We start from the raw sequence: 17336 nt of genomic DNA, 5'->3' as shown, positions 1-17336 counted from the left end.
ATTTTTTTATTTTTTGAGATAGAGTCTTGCTCTTGGAATATAGTGGCATGATCTTGGCTCATTGCAACCTTTGCCTCCCAGGCTCAAGCAGTTCTCATGCCTCAGCCTTCCAAGTAGCTGGGACTACAGGAATGCGCCACTACACCTGGCTAATTTTTGCATTTTCTTTTTAGTAGAGACAAGGTTTTGCCATATTGGCCAGGCTGGTCTTGAATTCCTGGCCTCAAGTGATCTGCCCACCTTGGCCTCCCAAAGTGCTGGGATTACAGGTGTGAGCCACTGTGCCTGGCCATACTTTTTAATGTACTGATAGCCCTTCATTTGTTTATTTTATTTTATTTTTGAGACAGGGTCTCACTCTCACCCAGGCTGGAGTGCAATGGCACGATCTCGGCTCACTGCAACCTCCGCCTCCCGGGTTCAAGTGATTCTCCTGCCTTAGCCTTCCAAGTAGCTGGGACTACAGGTGCGCACCACCATGCCCAGCTAATTTTTGTATTATTAGTAGAGACGGGGTTTCACCATATTGGCCAGGCTGGTCTTGAACTCCTGACCTCGTGATCCACCTGCCTCAGCCTCCCAAAGTGCTGGGATTACAGGTGTGAGCCACTGCACCCGGCCCATTTGTTTATTTTTAAAATTTTTACTACTGTTGTTATATGGATATTGGAACTCCAAGAACATATTTTACATCTTTTAAATTTTTTCCCCATTAATTCTGTTGCTTTGCTTTTTTCCCCGAGATTCTCAGAGAGCTCCTCGAATTGTTTTTCTAACTCGCCAGCTCGTCATTTCGCTGCTGACTCCATTCTTCTATCTGCTACCACTGTTGAGTTGTTGTGGGTTGTTTTCCCCCCAGCAATCTTTTTTTTTTTTTAATTGCCAAAAGAGCTTAATGCTCTCAGGATGCTTTTTCTTGGCAGCCTGTTCTTGTTTTCTCATTGTAGTATGTTCTTAAGTCTCCCTGAAAAACACACTTGGCATTTACAGAGGTGTATGTTTCCTACATGATCCCCTTTTCAGTGGGGACTTGCTCAGTTTGGCTGCTGATTCTCTTCACAGGTCCTGCGGTCTGCGCTATCTGCTCCCATGTAAAGGTTGACATCCAGATTGTTCAGTGTTTGTAGCTAGCGTGGGCTAGCAGCAATTGTGTAAAGCACAATTTATACCCCACATTCAATCCCTGCAGTGGAACAGGGCCGCTCCCCACGAGCCCCAGATGGTGTCAGCTTGTAAGTAGTCCCACCTCTACTGTAGGGGTCAGAGGTGTATTTCTCTCCATTAGGGATGGAAAAAACCTTTTGTCTGTACCCATTTTAGATGTCCAGCTAGGTCCCTATAAATTAGACTAACAAGATATAGATTAACACGAGAAAAGCAGGCTGGGCACGGCGGCTCACGCCTGTAGTCCCAGCGCTTTGGGAGGCCGAGGGGGGGGTGGATCACCTGAGGTCAGGAGTTCGAGACCAGCCTGGCCAACATGGTGAAACCCCATCTCTACCAAAAATACAAAAATTAGCCAGGCATGGTGTCACACACCTGTAATCCCAGCTACTCAGGAGGCTGAGGCAGGAGAATTGCATGAAACCTGGAGGTGGAGGCTGCAGTGAGCCGAGATCACACCACTGCACTCCAGCCTGGGTGACAGAGCGAGCCTCTGTCTCAAAAAAAAAAAAGAAAAAAGAGAAAAACAGGAGCTTTTTAGCATGTGCATCTAGCATGGGTATCACATCTAGCATGGGAATCGTGCATATACCTGGGAGTATGCAGAGATGAGTAACTCAAAGCATTGGTTAGAACTTCAGCTTACATAGCATCTTCATGAAAGAAAAAGAAATGTTTAGAGAAGTGGCAGAGTAAAAGAAAGGGGTTTTAGGCTTGCAAAGGTGGCAAACTGTTGGAAGTTGTGTTTCTGTTTTGCATTGCTAGAAGGAATACCTGAGGCTGGGTAATTTATAAAGAAAAGAGGTTTATTTGGCTCATGTTCTGCATGCTGTACAATCATGGCACCAGAAACCTGCTTGGCCTCAGGGGAGGCTGCAGGTAGGTTTTATTCATGGCGGAAGGTGAAGGGGGAATAGGCATGTCGCATGGCAAGAGAGGGAGCAAGAGAGAGAGAGAAGGAGAAAGCGAGAGAGAAAGAGGTGCGAGGTGCCTTTAAATAACCAGCTCTCCCTTGAACTACCAGAGAGAGAATTTACTCTTTACCATGGGATGGCCCCAAGCCATTCGTAAGGGATCCACCCTCATGACCCAAACACCTCCCACTAGACCCCACCTGCAACATTGGAGGTCACATTTCAACGTGAGATTTGGTAAATATATGGGAACTCTAATGGAGTAAGGTTTGTTTGTGCGGGCCTGCTTGGTGCCAGCTTTCCATCTTCGCGGCTGTAAAACTTCCCTGAGAGAGATTTGTGGTAGTTCTTGTTTCTCAGAAGTTTCTGTTTTTAGTCATAAGAGCAAAGAGCGTTAAGAGTCAAAAGAGTTTCTGTGTTTAGTCATGAGAGAAGCTCTTAGAAGGCTCCTTTCTGCATCTGTTGGTTTTCATTTGCCTGCAGCTCAAAACAATCATATGCCAAAGTGGCATATTTTGGAGTGGCATATTTTTATCCCTTATGTCAGGTACAATGGGCAGGGAAGGTTCAGCCAGCAAGAGGGCAGGATTCCTGTTCCTTGAGCATAGTGCATGGCCTTAACAAACCTGAAAAATCATGTGCTGCCACTCCCATTTCACATTGTTTCGCAATTTACCAGTGGTTACTGGACAAACTCAACTTATTTTTTCTGCACAAAACCTCAATGCCATAAATAAGAGCTCACAACTTTGCTCTGGTCACAAGTCAGTTAGCAGCCACCTCGCTCTTTGACACTGAGCTGATTTAGAGCTCACACTGGGGAGCAGCCCCAGAGGTGGCTTTAAACCTTGGACTCGGGGTGTCTGCCCTGGGGTGTCTGCCCTGGGGCCATTGGCATTTGCTCCACATGCCTGTGGAGTCCATTTTTTCATGTTCATGTCACACCTCCTGTGTTGCATGTTCTTTACTAGGGGGTGGGGTAGAAATATTAATGGACACAGCCCCTCCTTGAGATCACAGCCTGGTAAACAGATCAGCCATCAACAATTGAGGCAGCAGGGTTCCGTGCAGAAGCCTGCATGACTTTGCTGTCTATTGTGACTGTGTTTCGATAGTTGCCTTTGTCACACTGTCTTCTGTATTATGTTTGCCCTCAGCAACATTTCCTATCTGGCACAGGGCTGACATCCTGTTTGTGCTCAGTCAGTTGTGGAAGGAAGAAGTCAGGCAGACACAAAGGTGGCTGAGCTCAGAAAAGGCCACTTACCCTGCTGGGATCGGCTGGGGAAGGTGGCTTCCAAGAGGCCATCACACTTAGTGTGATGCATAAGGAAAGAGAAAGGCCACAGACAGGAGGGACTGCACATGCAAGGAAGGGGCACTAGTGAGTCTGCAGCATCTCAGGAACTGCAATAGAAGGTTGATGTGAGGGCAGGCACTGGAAGGGTGAGTTGGGGTCAGATGTGGCAGGCTTAGAAGGAGTCAGGACTCTATGCTACAATTTCTAGAACACTCAGTGTTCTCAGCTTTGTCATGCCTTCATACCACCTAATCTTCTCACCAGTGACTATCCTCTGGAAGACAATGGGAATGGGACCCTGTGGAGGGCTCTGTTGAAAACCCATTGATGGGGCCAGGCATGGTGGCTCACGCCTGTAATCCCAGCACTTTGGGAGGCTGAGGCAGGCAGATCACAAGGTCAGGAGATCGAGATCATCCTGGCTAACATGGTGAAACCCCACCTCTACTAAAAATACAAAAAAATTAGCCGGGCGTGGTAGCAGGTGCCTGTAGTCCCAGCTACTCAGGAGGCTGAGGCGGGAGAATTGTGTGAACCCAGGAGGCGGAGCTTGCAGTGAGCCAAGATTGCGCCTCTGCACTCCAGCCTGGGTGACAGAGCGAGACTCTGTCTCAAAAAAAAAAAAAAAAAAAAGAAAAGAAAACCCATTGATGGGCATTGAGGAGTGGTGGGATGATCAGAGCCTCTCTCTGCACTCTGGTACTTTGACAAAAGTGGGCAGGTTTGGGAACAGGGAGATCAGTATTTCTTTGGCTGCATACTTATTTATATTTCACCCCATTCCATGGAGAATTTGAGGGGATTTGTCACCAGATGTGGGATACTTATCCAATAGAAACTGAAGCAAAGAATCTGGACAAGGGAAAGGGAGCCTCATGAGTACACTAGGTTTTAGGTCCAGGTGGGGGTGAGGCCTGCAAGAATGCAGAGATGGAGGGGTGTGGAGACGGCTGTGGTCCCACACTGCCAGCACTTGCCTGACCAGACATTCTCAGGTGTGCTTCCACCCAAGCATGGTGTGGGTCTAGGGCTGCAGGTGGAGCTAAGTCCTGTCTGTGTCTGGATGTCAGATCCTAAAATTTGCTGGATGGAGTGGGGGAATTCATCCAGGGCCATCAAGGCCTGCAGCCGAAAGAGCTTGAATTATCATTGAATGCAGGAAACAAAAGGCCTATTAATCAAGTTTAAGAGGTGTGATTGAAGGATTGGCACCTATCCCTGCTTGGTGCTCTCTTGGTGCCCTCTGTGAAGTTAGTGGTAAATTGCATTTTACTGGGGATTGATATTATTGAGATTGCTTCCTGGCCTGCAAGGAGCATTACATGGGCAGAAGAAAGGCTGCTGCCAGGAGTTGGGCAACATGATGAAAGATGTGGACAATAAATGACCCATTTCCTAGTTTTTCTATGAACTTACCTTGAAGGTAGATTTGTAGAATAATATGTGGATAAAAGGGGTTTTCCTCCTGGTCTCCTTTGATGTTTTGGAGAAAGAAGCAAGGAGTTTATTTATTTATTTGTTTATTTTTGAGACAGCGTCTTGATCTGACACCCAGGCTGGAGTGCAGTGGCACAGTCATGGCTTGCGGCAGCCTCAACCTCCCAGGTTCAAGTGATCCTCCCACCTTGGCCTTCCTAGTTTGTAGAGACGAGTTTTCACCATGTTGCCCAGGTTGGTCTGGAACTCCTGGGCTCCACCCACCTCATCTACTCAAAGTGCTGGGATTACAGGCTTGAACCACACCCAGCCAGAAGCAGGGAATTTAAAGCAGCGCAAGCCAAGATCAGGATTAGGGCTGGTGCTCCGGTCTCACTTCTCCTGAAGGCCAGTCTCCTCCACTTTCTGCAGCTGTGGGAGTGGGCTTTGCTATTCACGGTGGAGGCCCGGGACATTTTAGAACAATTTGGGGTTTTTTAGTTTTGTTTTTTTGAGACAGGGGCTTGCTCTGTCACCCAGGCTGGAGTGCAGTGGTGCGATTACAGCTTACTGAAGCCTTGACCTCCCAGGCCCAGTTATCCTCCCACCTCAGACCCCCAAGTATAATAGCTGGGACTACAGACATGCACCACCATGCCCGGCTAATTTTTTTTTTTTTTTTTTTTGTAGAGATGGGCTTTCACTATGTTCCCTAGGCTGGTCTCAAACTACTGAGCTCAGGCAATCCACCTGCCTGGGCCTCCCAAATTGCTGGGATTACAGGCGTGAACCACTGTGCCCAGCCTTTAGAACAATTTTTAACAAGACTTGAAATTAACAAGCTTTTGGCATAGTGGTGCACGCCTGTAGTCCCAGCTACTAGGGAGACTGAGATGGGAAGATCACTTGAGCCTCAGAGGTTGAGGCTGCAGTAAGCCATAATCATGCCATTGCACTCCAGCCTGGGCAACAGAGCGAGGCTTTGTCTCTAAAAAAAAGAAAAGAAATTAACAAGCTTTTCTCATTGATTGCTAACTGATAAAATTAAAAACTATTAATAGAACCACGGCCAGCCATCCAGACAGCCATTGAGCAATCACTTATTGAGCATTTATTTCATGACTGGTGTTATGATAGCTATTGGCAGATGAAAAAGAATGCCTGCCTTTGAAGCTTGAATTTGTGGAGAGTTTCAGCCTATGGATAAGTTGCATGTGTGTGCAGCCTTGTACTCTATGGCAAGAACCCAGAGGTCCCAGAAGACCCATTCAGATCAAGTGCTGTGGCAGTTTTAAGAAGGGAAAACTTGTATTTATGTGGGAGGGTCAGGGAAACCCTGATATTTTAGCATTTGGGCTACACCTTGAAGGGTTTATTTGTCTCTATAAGTTGCATCTAAAACAACCTGTATAAATTAGTGACTTTTTTTAGTTAGTAGCTTAAGTAAAAGCTGGATTGATGGCTGAAGTAAGTGAATAGGGGTCAAGCTGGCCTCTGACCTGATCAATTAGATATTTAGATTGTGTCACCAGGAGGTACTTTCTCGGTATTTCTTGTGACCTGGCTTTCTTCCAAGACTGGTCCATTCACAGAAGGGTTTACTCCTCATGGGTGCCAGATGATTGCAACAGCTCCAGAGGTTACACCCTCAGCCCCAAATTCAAGGGGAAGAGAGTGTGAATCTCTCCCAGCATTCCAAGCTAAATCTCAGTGTGTCTTTGATTGGGTCAGGTTCCTTTCCCTGCAAGGGTGGCTCAGGCTAGGGGGGTTCTCAGATTAGCTTAAGCCTGAGTCATATGCTCCCCCAAAGCTCATGGACTGAGAACAGGAATGTGTGGCTACCTAAAGGCAAAGTCCAGTTTCATATTGGTACAAGAAGAAAGAAGAAAGTGCCTTTAATACATCTTAGAAAAAATGTCTAATAGCCACTGTAAATGAAAGCAAAGAAGAAAAAAACACTCCAGGTGTATGGAAGGCAGTGGAACAGAAACTGAAGTGCAGGGGACAGGTTTGAAGCCAGACTCAAGTGAAACACCCTGACCCCTTGGTGCCTGGGTAAACTCTTTTCAATAGAAAGCCATCCTTTTCCAACCAGGTTAGGGAATGGGCTGTTCGGGCTGCATTCAACCTTTCCTGTTAACAAAGTAGAGCACTATCCTGCCATCTGAGATGTTTTTCCTGTGCTATTCTCATAATTGCCACACTCTCCTGTAAGATTATTAGGAAGAGAGAACTGTTCCCTTTGTACAAACAAGGCGAGAGGCCAGAGAGTTAACAGGAGCTTCCCAAAAGGGAGAGCTTGCCAGAGCCAGGGCCAGAACAGGATGCAGGGTTTCCTGATTGCAGAATGGGTGCGCCTTTCCTACTCCTGCTGGACTCTACATTCAGGCAGCCCACAGGTAACGACTGCAATGAGTTGTAAAAAGAATTCTAAAAGTTGTTTCTTAAGAATTTAGAGTGTATCTTAAGTAAGCATGCGATTTAAGCAATGTTGAACTTAATTTTCCCTGACTTTTACAGAAGATAAAGAAATTAAAGTGAAATTAGACTTGCTGAACTTCAAAGAAATAATTCTTCATCTTAAAATATTTTCCTAAAAGATCCCTCTAAGATTAAGAAAAAAAAACCCAAGATATTAAGAGGTTGGAGTCATTTTGGTTTTTGAAACAGAGTCTCGCTGTGTTGCCCAGGCTGGAGTGCAATAGTGCAATCTTGGCTCACTGCAACCTCCGCCTCCCGGGTTCAAGCAATTCTCCTGCCTCAGCATCCCGAGTAGCTGGGATTACAGGCGCCTGCCACCACTCCAGGCTAATTTTTTTATTTTTAGTAGAGACAGTGTTTCACCATCTTGGCCAGGCTGGTCTTGAACTGCTGACCTCGTGATCCACCCACCTTAGACTCCCAAAGTGCTGGGATTACAGGCGTGAGCCACCGTGCCTGGCCATTTTTTTGTATTTTTAGTAGAGATGGGGGTTTCGCCATGTTGGCCAGGCTGGTCTCGAACTCCTGATTTCAGGTAATCCACCCACCTCGGCCTCCCAAAGTGCTGGGATTACAGGCAGGAGCCACCATGCCCAGCCTCATATCGTTTGTTTTTAATGAAATGCTTCTATTTTACATGGTAGTAACTGAGTCTCTGCAATGAAAGATCAAGATGGTTGGCTTCCATTCTTCTACTTTTGGTTCTGTGTCAATAGGACTATAAGGTTCACCATTGGTCTTTTTACTTTAGCGTCACTTTTCCCAAGTTTTGTATTTTGATTGAGCTCTTAATTGGATAGATGTTATCAATAAGCAATTTTTTTTTCAAGAAGGACTTTTTTGTTCTGAATTCCTTGAGTCTCTTGGTGTTGAGAATGTCTTTGGGTTACTCTGATACTTGAATAATATCTCGAGTGGGTATAATATTCTTAGGTCACAATCACTTTCAAAATTTTGTAGACGCTGCTGCATTATCTTCCAGCATCAAATGTGCATTAGGACAGCTCTGGGGCCAAACTGACTTGATTTTTCTGTTTTTATGCCCAAAGATATTTTTTATTCTTGAAATTTATTAATTTAACCAAGCTGTCTTGGTGTTGAACATTTTGTATCAAATTATTCTGGAACCTAGCATGCTCCTTCAGTCTAAAAATTATCTTTATTTCAATTGCTTAAATTACTTCTCCTCCATCTTCCTTTTTCTTCCTTCTCATTTTCTTCTTTTTCTTGCCCTATTACCAATAGTATCGCAATTTGTAATTTATTAACTTTTGGTGTGTTCAGTTTAGTAATATAATAGTACTACTACTATTTAGGGTGGGAGAACTTATTTACTTAATGACTTAATGAATGAGTAACAAAGATTAGAACCACCATATACATTCACCTGATACATATTTTTATAAAAGTGCTTGAGAATATCAGAATTATTTATGTCACATAAGGAGTTACTGCCTGTTTTCTGTGTCACCAGATTCTATTAACATTTAATGATTAACTTTACTCTTTGAATTTTGTAACAAATTCCTGTTGTGGCATATTTTGCAATTTGGTTATGTTCTGCCAAAGCTGTAAGAGTAGGTGAGTTGTTTCAAATTTGGCATGACTGAATAGAAGAGCTGCCCATTCTCACTGTAATGTTACTCAACTCATATATTGCTATGTTATTTTTACCTTACTCATCAAATCTTTTTTCTTGTACATGGCTTTAATTAATTGATTATTTTAGGTATTTCCATCTCTTGACATTTCATGTACTGAAAATAGATCAGATTTAAATAAAATAGCTTGATAATCGGTATTTATGTGATAACTTTGTCTTATTTCTTGCAACATTTACTGGCATGTAAATCCAAATTGAATATTGGTTAATGTTCAGCAATATTCAATACTATATAATTATAGTGGATTGTTATGAAAGTCAGTGAATTTCCCCCCATGATGTACTTTGTTCCAAAATTTGAATCTCCTTTAATAACATATAACACACATGATGCTTAAAAAATTTCTCACCGCTGACACTATTTGGATTGTACATATGACAGGCATACTGGCCATCACCTCAGCATATGAGGATAACCATATTTTAGAAATACTGTGCTGGTGGCACTGGGGAGAGCTGATTGGAGCTGAAGGGACCAGAGGCAGGGAGGCCTCTTAGGACATCGTGCTCAAGGAGATAAGCAATAATTGAGGCAAGAACAGAGGCAGTAGTAGTGGGAACTGCTGGGACAGGTTTAGGAGCCAGCATTCTGCCTTAATCATCTTTACACTCTTGCCACATGCCTAGACCTAGTTGGTACTTAGTAAGTTTTTTTGGGTTTTTTTGAGATGGAGGCTCGCTCTGTCTCCCAGGCGGGAGCGCAGTGGTGTGATCTCAGCTCACTGCAACCTCTGCCTCCTGGGTTCAAGTGATTCTCTTACCCTCAGCCTCCCGAGTAGCTGGGATTACAGGTGCCTGCCACCAAGTGGACTCAGCTAATTTTTGTATCTTTATTAGAGATGGGAGACCCAGGCGGGTGGATCACAAGGTCAGGAGTTCGAGACCAGCCTGACCAATATGGTGAAAACCCGTCTCTACTAAAAATACAAAAATTAGCTGGGCGTGGTGGCGGGTACCTATAGGCCCAGCTACTCAGTAGGCTGAGGCAGGAGAATCGCTTGAACCTGGAAGGCAGAGGTTGCACTGAGCTGAGATCATGCCACTGCACTCTAGCCTGGGTGGCAGAGCAAGACTCTTTCTCAAAAAAAAAAAATAATAATAATAAAAATCATTGAAGCCATAGAGGACAGGGAGGCATCCAGGAGTGGCCATTGAATGGTGGTGCCATTCCCCACCATAAAGATGGCAGGAGAAACAGGGAACCCATGTGGCAGTGTACCCGCTGCCTGTTGAATGAGTGACATGATCCAGGGGAACACTGCCCACCATAGATACACCAGCCATATGCCTTGGGAGCAGGTACCTGTGTAGAAAAGAGTGGAGAAGAAAAAGCACAAACTTTCCCCTCCCCATTCCTGGGTGTGGCACCACCATCAGACAGGAGTGTGAAACAGTGCTTCCTTTCACCACTTTCCTTGCTGCTTTTCTATTCTGGTATCTTCTTCTCCAAGACCTCAGGCTTTCCCCTCTCCAACACCACCTTCTCAACCAATAAATCACGGGAGGGGAGGTCAATAGGAATAATGCATTCACTCTCTTCAAATATCCCAGGCTCTAGAATTACCCATCTCCTCTCCTCGTTACAGAAATCTTGTTTTTTCAACGGTGAGATAGCAGGAAACTGATCTGGTGAAATGCATTCATACTACTGTATAAATGATTGATGGATCCTTTTAACTGTAGTTACTTGAATTTCCAAAAGAGCTGCTCTTTTACCACTCTACCAAAGTGAAAGTGCCAAGTTGCTGCATGGAAATGGGAAAGGTAGAGGAGAGTTTTTGGTCACCATTCAGCCAAGCCAGGTGGTGCCAGCTCTCCTTCACTGGTCCTATTTCATAACATTTTTGCTTCTTGCATTTTAGAGCTACCAGTTCCCTAGAACAGCAGAAGTAGCATGCTCCCCTGGCCCAACCAAGAGGTGTGGCTATAGTGGCCTATCTGTACTGGGGAGGGGACACCCCAGATCTGATATTGACAGGTTCATCCAACAGCAGGGATGTCCCATGCTATGTGTAATATCCCCTCTTCTTTCATGGCTCCAGAATGTCCAATGACTGCATAGCACTGTGCTGAGCCCTTCACATACACCAGCCTGTCTTTGCACTTGTAACAGTCTATGAGGGAAGCATTATTACTCCCATTCTACAGGTGGGAAAATTAAGACTCAGAGAGAAAAGGTAATCTGCTCAAGGCCTTGTAGCTAGAAATTGGAAGGGCTAACCCATACCGCTCTTGGCATGGCAGTTTAGACATGGACAGCTTTAGAATGGGGAGACTGAGAACCCAGGAAACATGTTGAGGCTTCTATTAAAATACACTACTCGGCCAGGCGAGCTGGCTTACGCCTGTAATCCCAGCACTTTGGGAGGCCGAGGTGGGCAGATCATGAGGTCAAGAGATTGAGACCATCCTGGCCAACATGGTGAAACCCTGTCTCTACTAAAAATACAAAAAATTAGCCGGGTGTGGTGGTGCACGCCTATAGTCCCAGCTACTCGGGAGGCTGAGGCAGGAGAATCTCTTGAGCCCGGGAGGCAGAGGTTGCAGTGAGTCGAGATTGCCCCACTGCACTCCAGCCTGGCAACAGAGCAAGACTCCATCTCAAAATAAATAAATAAATAAATAAATAATAAAAATAAATAAATAAAATAAAACACACTACTCAGGAGGCCGAGGTGAGAAAATCACATAAGCCCAGGAATTCAAGTCCAGCCTGGGCAACATAGCAAGACCCTGTCTCTGAAAAAAAAATTAACAGTGTGGTTATTTCACTGAAGAGTCATAAAGGGATAAATGAAACAATATATCTCAGAGAAGAGAAAGAGCTTTGTTGTAATACCTAGATGGGATGTTCTTTGACTGTTCCCCATTGCTTCCTATTTAAAGTCCAAACTCCTTTACTTAGAATTGATTATAGAAACTTTTGGAAAATCTAAATAGGTGAAAAGGAGGGACGAGAGAAAGAGGAAACTACTATCACTCTAGACCTTTTCCTTTCCTTTTTCCTTTTCCTTTAGAGGGTCACAGATGATCCTCTGTGATCATCGAAAACAAAATAAACAACATTTAGTGTTGTATAACTTGCTTTTCTTATGAATAGTCATGAATATCTTTCAAAAAATAAATAGTTTTGAATTGTTTAGGCAGTGGCATCTATTTTTTTTTTTTTTTTTTTGAGATGGAGTCTCACTTTGTCGCCCAGGCTGGAGTGCAGTGGTGTGATCTCGGCTCACTGCAAGCTCCGCCTCCCGGGTTCATGCCATTCTCCTGCCTCAGCCTCCTGAGTAGCTGGGACTACAGGCGCCCGCCACCACGCCCGGCTAATTTTTTGTATTTTTTAGTAGAGACAGGGTTTCACCATGTTAGCCAGGATGGTCTTGAACTCCCGACCTCTGGTGATCCACCTGCCTCGGCCTCCCAAAGTGCTGGGATTACAGGCGTGAGCCACCGCGCCTGGCCGGGCAGTGGCATCTATTGATTGTATGGTTTCTTTCATTTCTTCAGTAATTATAATGTCTTTACTATGGTGAGAGTAAATAGTCCACTATGTTTTCTCCTTCGAGATGTAATTTTACACATTTAACTTTGTGATTCATTGGAAGCGTATCTGGGTATGAAATAAGAAGCAAGGCTCTAACTTCATTCCTGCCCCCTACCCTCCTCCCTAGCCAATTTCTCTGATTCCAATTGTTGAAAACCCCTTTAATGTCCATTAGTTTGGGCTTCTGGCTGGGCGCAGTGGCTCACACCTGTGATCCCAGCACTTTGGGAGGCAGGGGCTGGCAGATCACCTGGGGTCAGGAGATCGAGACCAGCCTGGTAAGCATGGTGAAACCCTGTCTCTACTGAAAATACAAAAGAATTAACCAGGTGTGGTGGCGTACACCTGTAGTCCTGGCTGCTTGGGAGGCTGAGGCAGGAGAATCGCTTGAACCCAGGAGGTGGAAGTTGCAATGAGTTGAGATCGCGCCACTGCACTCCAGCCTGGGTGACACAGTGAGACTTTCTCAAAAAGAAAAAAAGAGAAAAAGAAGGGTTGCTTTCTTTGTTATATAAAATAATACATTTCTATAGATGCCAGGGACTACATCAGGCCTATCTGGCCTGTTCTACTGATCCTTCTGTTGACTCTTGAACTAGTACCATATTCTCTTAATAATGGCATTTCTATAATGTGTTATCCTTTCCTTACACTGATTCCTCAAACATTTCTTAGCAGCTGGTCATAGTGGCTTAGGCCTGAAATACCAGCACTTTGGGGGTTAAAGTGGAAGGATCACTTGAGCCCAGGAGTTTGAGACCAGCCTGGGCAAAATGTTGAGACTCTGTCTCTATAAAATTAAAAATTTTTTTTTCTTAGCTATTTTATCTGTTTGTTCCTTCATATGAAATTTAGAAAGCTAGCCAGGCGTGGTGGCTCACGCCTGTAATCCCAGCACTTTGGGAGGCTGAGGTGGGTGGATCACCTGAGCTCAGGAGTTCGAGACCAGCCTTGCCAACATGGTGAAACCCCATCTCTACTAAAAATACAAAAAAACATTAGCCAGGCATGGTGGCTCACACCTGTAGTCCCAGCTACTTGGGACGCTGAGGCACAAGAATCACTTGAACCCGGGAGGCAGAGATTGCAGTGAGCCAAGATTGTGCCACTGCACTCCAGCCTGGGCAACAGAGTGAGACTCAGTCTCAAAAAAAAAAAGAAAAAAGAAATTTAGAATACTTTGGTTAAGTTTCAAAAATAATTTAAATTGCCTTAAACCTGTTTATTAACTCGAGGAGAATTAATAATCTTATAATAGTTAGTCTCTGTTTTTGGGACCTTAATACAGTCTTCTGTTTTTTAGACTTTATCTCTTAGTAGGTTTTTGTCATTTTCTAGGTATTTTGTACCATTTTTCTTAATTAAAAAAAATTTTTTTAGAGATGGAGTTCTTGCTAAGTTGCCCAGGCTGGCCTGGAACTCCTGGGTGTAAGCAATCCTCTCACCACAGCCTCCCTAGTAGCTGGGACTATAGGCACACAATCATGGCTTTGTAGAATTTTTTAAATAGCTGCTGTGAATAGGAAGATGGATTTTTCCCCATATTTCTTTTCGTTTGCTTTGCTAAGACAGAATTATGCTATTTTTCTTTCTTAATTATTATGTAATCTAGCCACTTTGGTGAGCAATTTCTTATTAAGTTAGTGGTGTTTTTGCTCATTGTTTTGAGTATTCCAGAAGCAAATAGATGTTATTTTGCCTTTCTGAAGATACAATTAAGTCTGGGTTCTTGTCATGGAGCCCTTCTGGGCAGTTTCCCACTTCACCTCTGCCTCCTCCGAAGCGCCAAGCACGCAGCAGGTACTCAGTGAGTGTCCTTTCAATGAAGGTAAAGGAACCGCTTGGCTAAGAAGGTCATTCCTGGCCCTGGCTGGCAGCCCTTTGATTCAGGGTCTGCACCTCAGTCTTACCAGAGGGCTGGGGGCTTTTAGACCCAGGTGTCTGATTCGGGCTAGCCACCTCACAGACACTTGCTGCCCATTTCCATCTGGAGGGGGAGCAGGGGCCACTCACCCTAGGGAGACCCCATTCAGAACAAAAGAAGCTTAGAAAAAGGACCCAGCAGAGGCTATGGCCATCCAGAAGGTCTTGCTCTCTATCCAGCCAGGCTGCCTGAGGCGTTCCCTTCCAGGCTTGGAGCCCTGTCTCCAAGGAAGGGGATCCAGCATCAGACGCAGCCCCTCTCCCCAAGGGTCCAAGATCCAAAGTGGGAAAATCACAACTGTTTCTTATTCTCCTCCCTTTATTCCTATACCCTATAGAATTGCCCACATTTATTAGTATTCTGTTTTTTAATTTCAAAAAAAGGAATACATTCATACATTCACCAGGCTCAAACATAATCTAAAAAGGTATACAGTGAATGTCTTACTCTACCCTCATTCCACCCATCCCACAGCCACTTTTATTAATTTGCATGTCCTTTTAAGATTTATTTATTCAAATACAATCAAATATGAAGATATTCTTATTTTTCCCCATTCTTACACAAAAGGTAGCATCTGATACACACATTTCTGCACCTTGATTTCTAACTTAAAATATATATCATAATAATACAAATAGTTAGCATTTATTGAACACTCATTTTATGCCAGTCATTTTTCAAACTTTTATCCATATATTAACTCATTTAATCCTTCTAGTACTCCTATTATTAACCTCATTTCTCCATGGAGAATTTTCCTTATCAGTATATAAAGAGCTTCCTCAATGGCTTACACCTACATAGTATTCCGTTGTATGGGTGGATCATAATTTATGTAACTAATTGCCTTGTGAGGGACACGTGGGTGGCTTCTAACTCTTTGCTATTGTGGACTGTGCTGCAGTGAATATATTGTACGGATATCATCTTGTTATATGTGGAGATAGAGCTGCAGAGCCGATCCATAGAAAGAGGATTGCTGGGTTAAATGCATTTGTAATTCTGATGGGTATTGCCAAATTGCCTTCTGCAGAGTTATTAGTTCTTTTCATAATTGGTTAGTATTTCTAATTAATCGCAGCATTGATGAGCACTATGTATCAGTCTGGCTGGCTAGTAGGCTCTCTGTTGGTGGTTCCAGAACAAGTTGATCTCAACATGGTCCCAGATGAGACCCTTTCTTCTGGCCTCAGGTGGGCTGACTTATTCCTGTTTTTTTTTTTTTTTTTTTTTTTGAGATGGAGTCTTGCTCTGTTGGCCAGGCTGGAGTACAGTGGTGCAATTTTGGCTTACTGTAACCTCCGCCTCCTGGGCTCAAGCAGTTCTCCCACCTCAGCCTCCCCAGTAGCTGGGATTACAGGCGCATACCACCAAGACTTATCACTGCCGGTGAGGGTAAATTACAGCAATATTTCTGGGGAAGTAACAGTATTTTCCCTGGTAATATTTGAAGAAGCAGCCTTGTAATGGTTAAGAACATGGACTCTGAGCTGGACTGCCTGGGTTTTTATATTTTCTTTTGCTGCTGTAACAAATTACCACAAATTTAGGGGCTTAAAACAATGTAAATGTGTTCTCTTATGGTTCTGGAGGTAAGAAGTCTGAAACAGGTCTCACTGAGGTGTATAAAGGTGTCAGCAGGCTTTGCTCCTTTGGGAGGCTCTCAGGGAGAAAGTTTTCTTGCCTTTCCCAGCTTCTAGAGGCTGCCCACATTCCTTGGTGCATGGCGCCTTTCTGTCTTCAAAGCCAGCAACATCACAACACTCCCACCTCTGCATTCATCACATCTCCTCTCATTCTCCTGCCTCCCTGCCCTTTCCTTTGTAAGGATTCACGTGATTACATTGAACCCACCCAGATAATCCAGAATAACCTCTTTATCTAGAGGTCCTTTATTGAATAACACCTGCAAAGACCCTTTTGCCATAGTAAGGTGACATATTCACAGGTCTCAGGAATTTGTACGTGGACACCTTTAGAGGCCACTATTCTGCCTACTACAGTTTGCATCTAGACTCTACCACTTACTAATCATGTGACCTTGAACAAATTATTTTGCCTCTTGCACCAGTTTTCTCATCCTTAAAATGGGGATAATAATGGTATCTATTCCATTGGATTGTCAGGAGGATTGAATAAGTTAATATTTGCCAATGCTTATAATAGTGTCTGACACACAATAAATGCTATGGAAGTATCTACTAGCTAAAATATATTAACCAGTCCAGGCACGGTGGCTCACGCCTGTAATCCCAGCACTTTGGGAGGCTGAGGCGGGTGGATCACCTGAGGTCGGGAGTTCAAGACCAGTCTGACCAACATGTAGAAACCTCATCTCTACTAAAAATACAAAATTAGCCGGGGTGGTGGTGCATGCTTGTAATCCCAGCTACTCGGGAGGCCGAGGCAGGAGAATTGCTTGAACCTGGGAGGCAGAGGTTGCGGTGAGCTGAGATGGTGCCATTGCACTCCAGCCTGGGCAACAAGAGCGAAACTCCATCTCAAAAAAAATAAATAAATAAAAAATAAAAATATTAAAATACAAACACTTTGATCTAGCAAGCCTATATTTATAATCTATTTCATAGGAACAAAAGCTTCCATAATTAGGCTATATAACTTGGATATTACTAAAGTGTTGTCCATATTGGCACCAAGAGAAAAAAAAAGGAAAGGAAAAGGAAAGAAAGAAAATGCACAAACAGGAAATTACTTGAATGCCAGCAAAACGAGAGTGATTCAATCAATTGTGGCCCATCTGGGATATACCAGAGCTATTAAACAGAATACATCTGATCTGTGCCTATGCACCTAGAGGAATGCTCTGAGTGAAAGTTCGTTGAGAGGAGGAAGTTACAAAGTAATTATATGACTTGATTTATTTCTTTCTTTTTTTTGAGACGGAGTTTCGCTCTTGTTGCCCAGGCTGG

General features: G+C 44.0%; 1 protein-coding gene across 17 annotated transcripts in view; it reads left to right on the top strand.

Moving 5' to 3' along the window:
* Window positions 1–17336, top strand: part of PML (PML nuclear body scaffold) — a 52444-nt gene that overhangs the window by 10085 nt on the left and 25023 nt on the right. The window lies entirely within an intron of this gene.

Source organism: Symphalangus syndactylus, chromosome 5 (genome assembly GCF_028878055.3).
Source record: "Symphalangus syndactylus isolate Jambi chromosome 5, NHGRI_mSymSyn1-v2.1_pri, whole genome shotgun sequence".
Taxonomy (NCBI): Eukaryota; Metazoa; Chordata; class Mammalia; order Primates; family Hylobatidae; genus Symphalangus; species Symphalangus syndactylus.
Note: the sequence above shows the minus strand (reverse complement) of the source record. Positions and strands in the feature narration are given on the sequence as shown.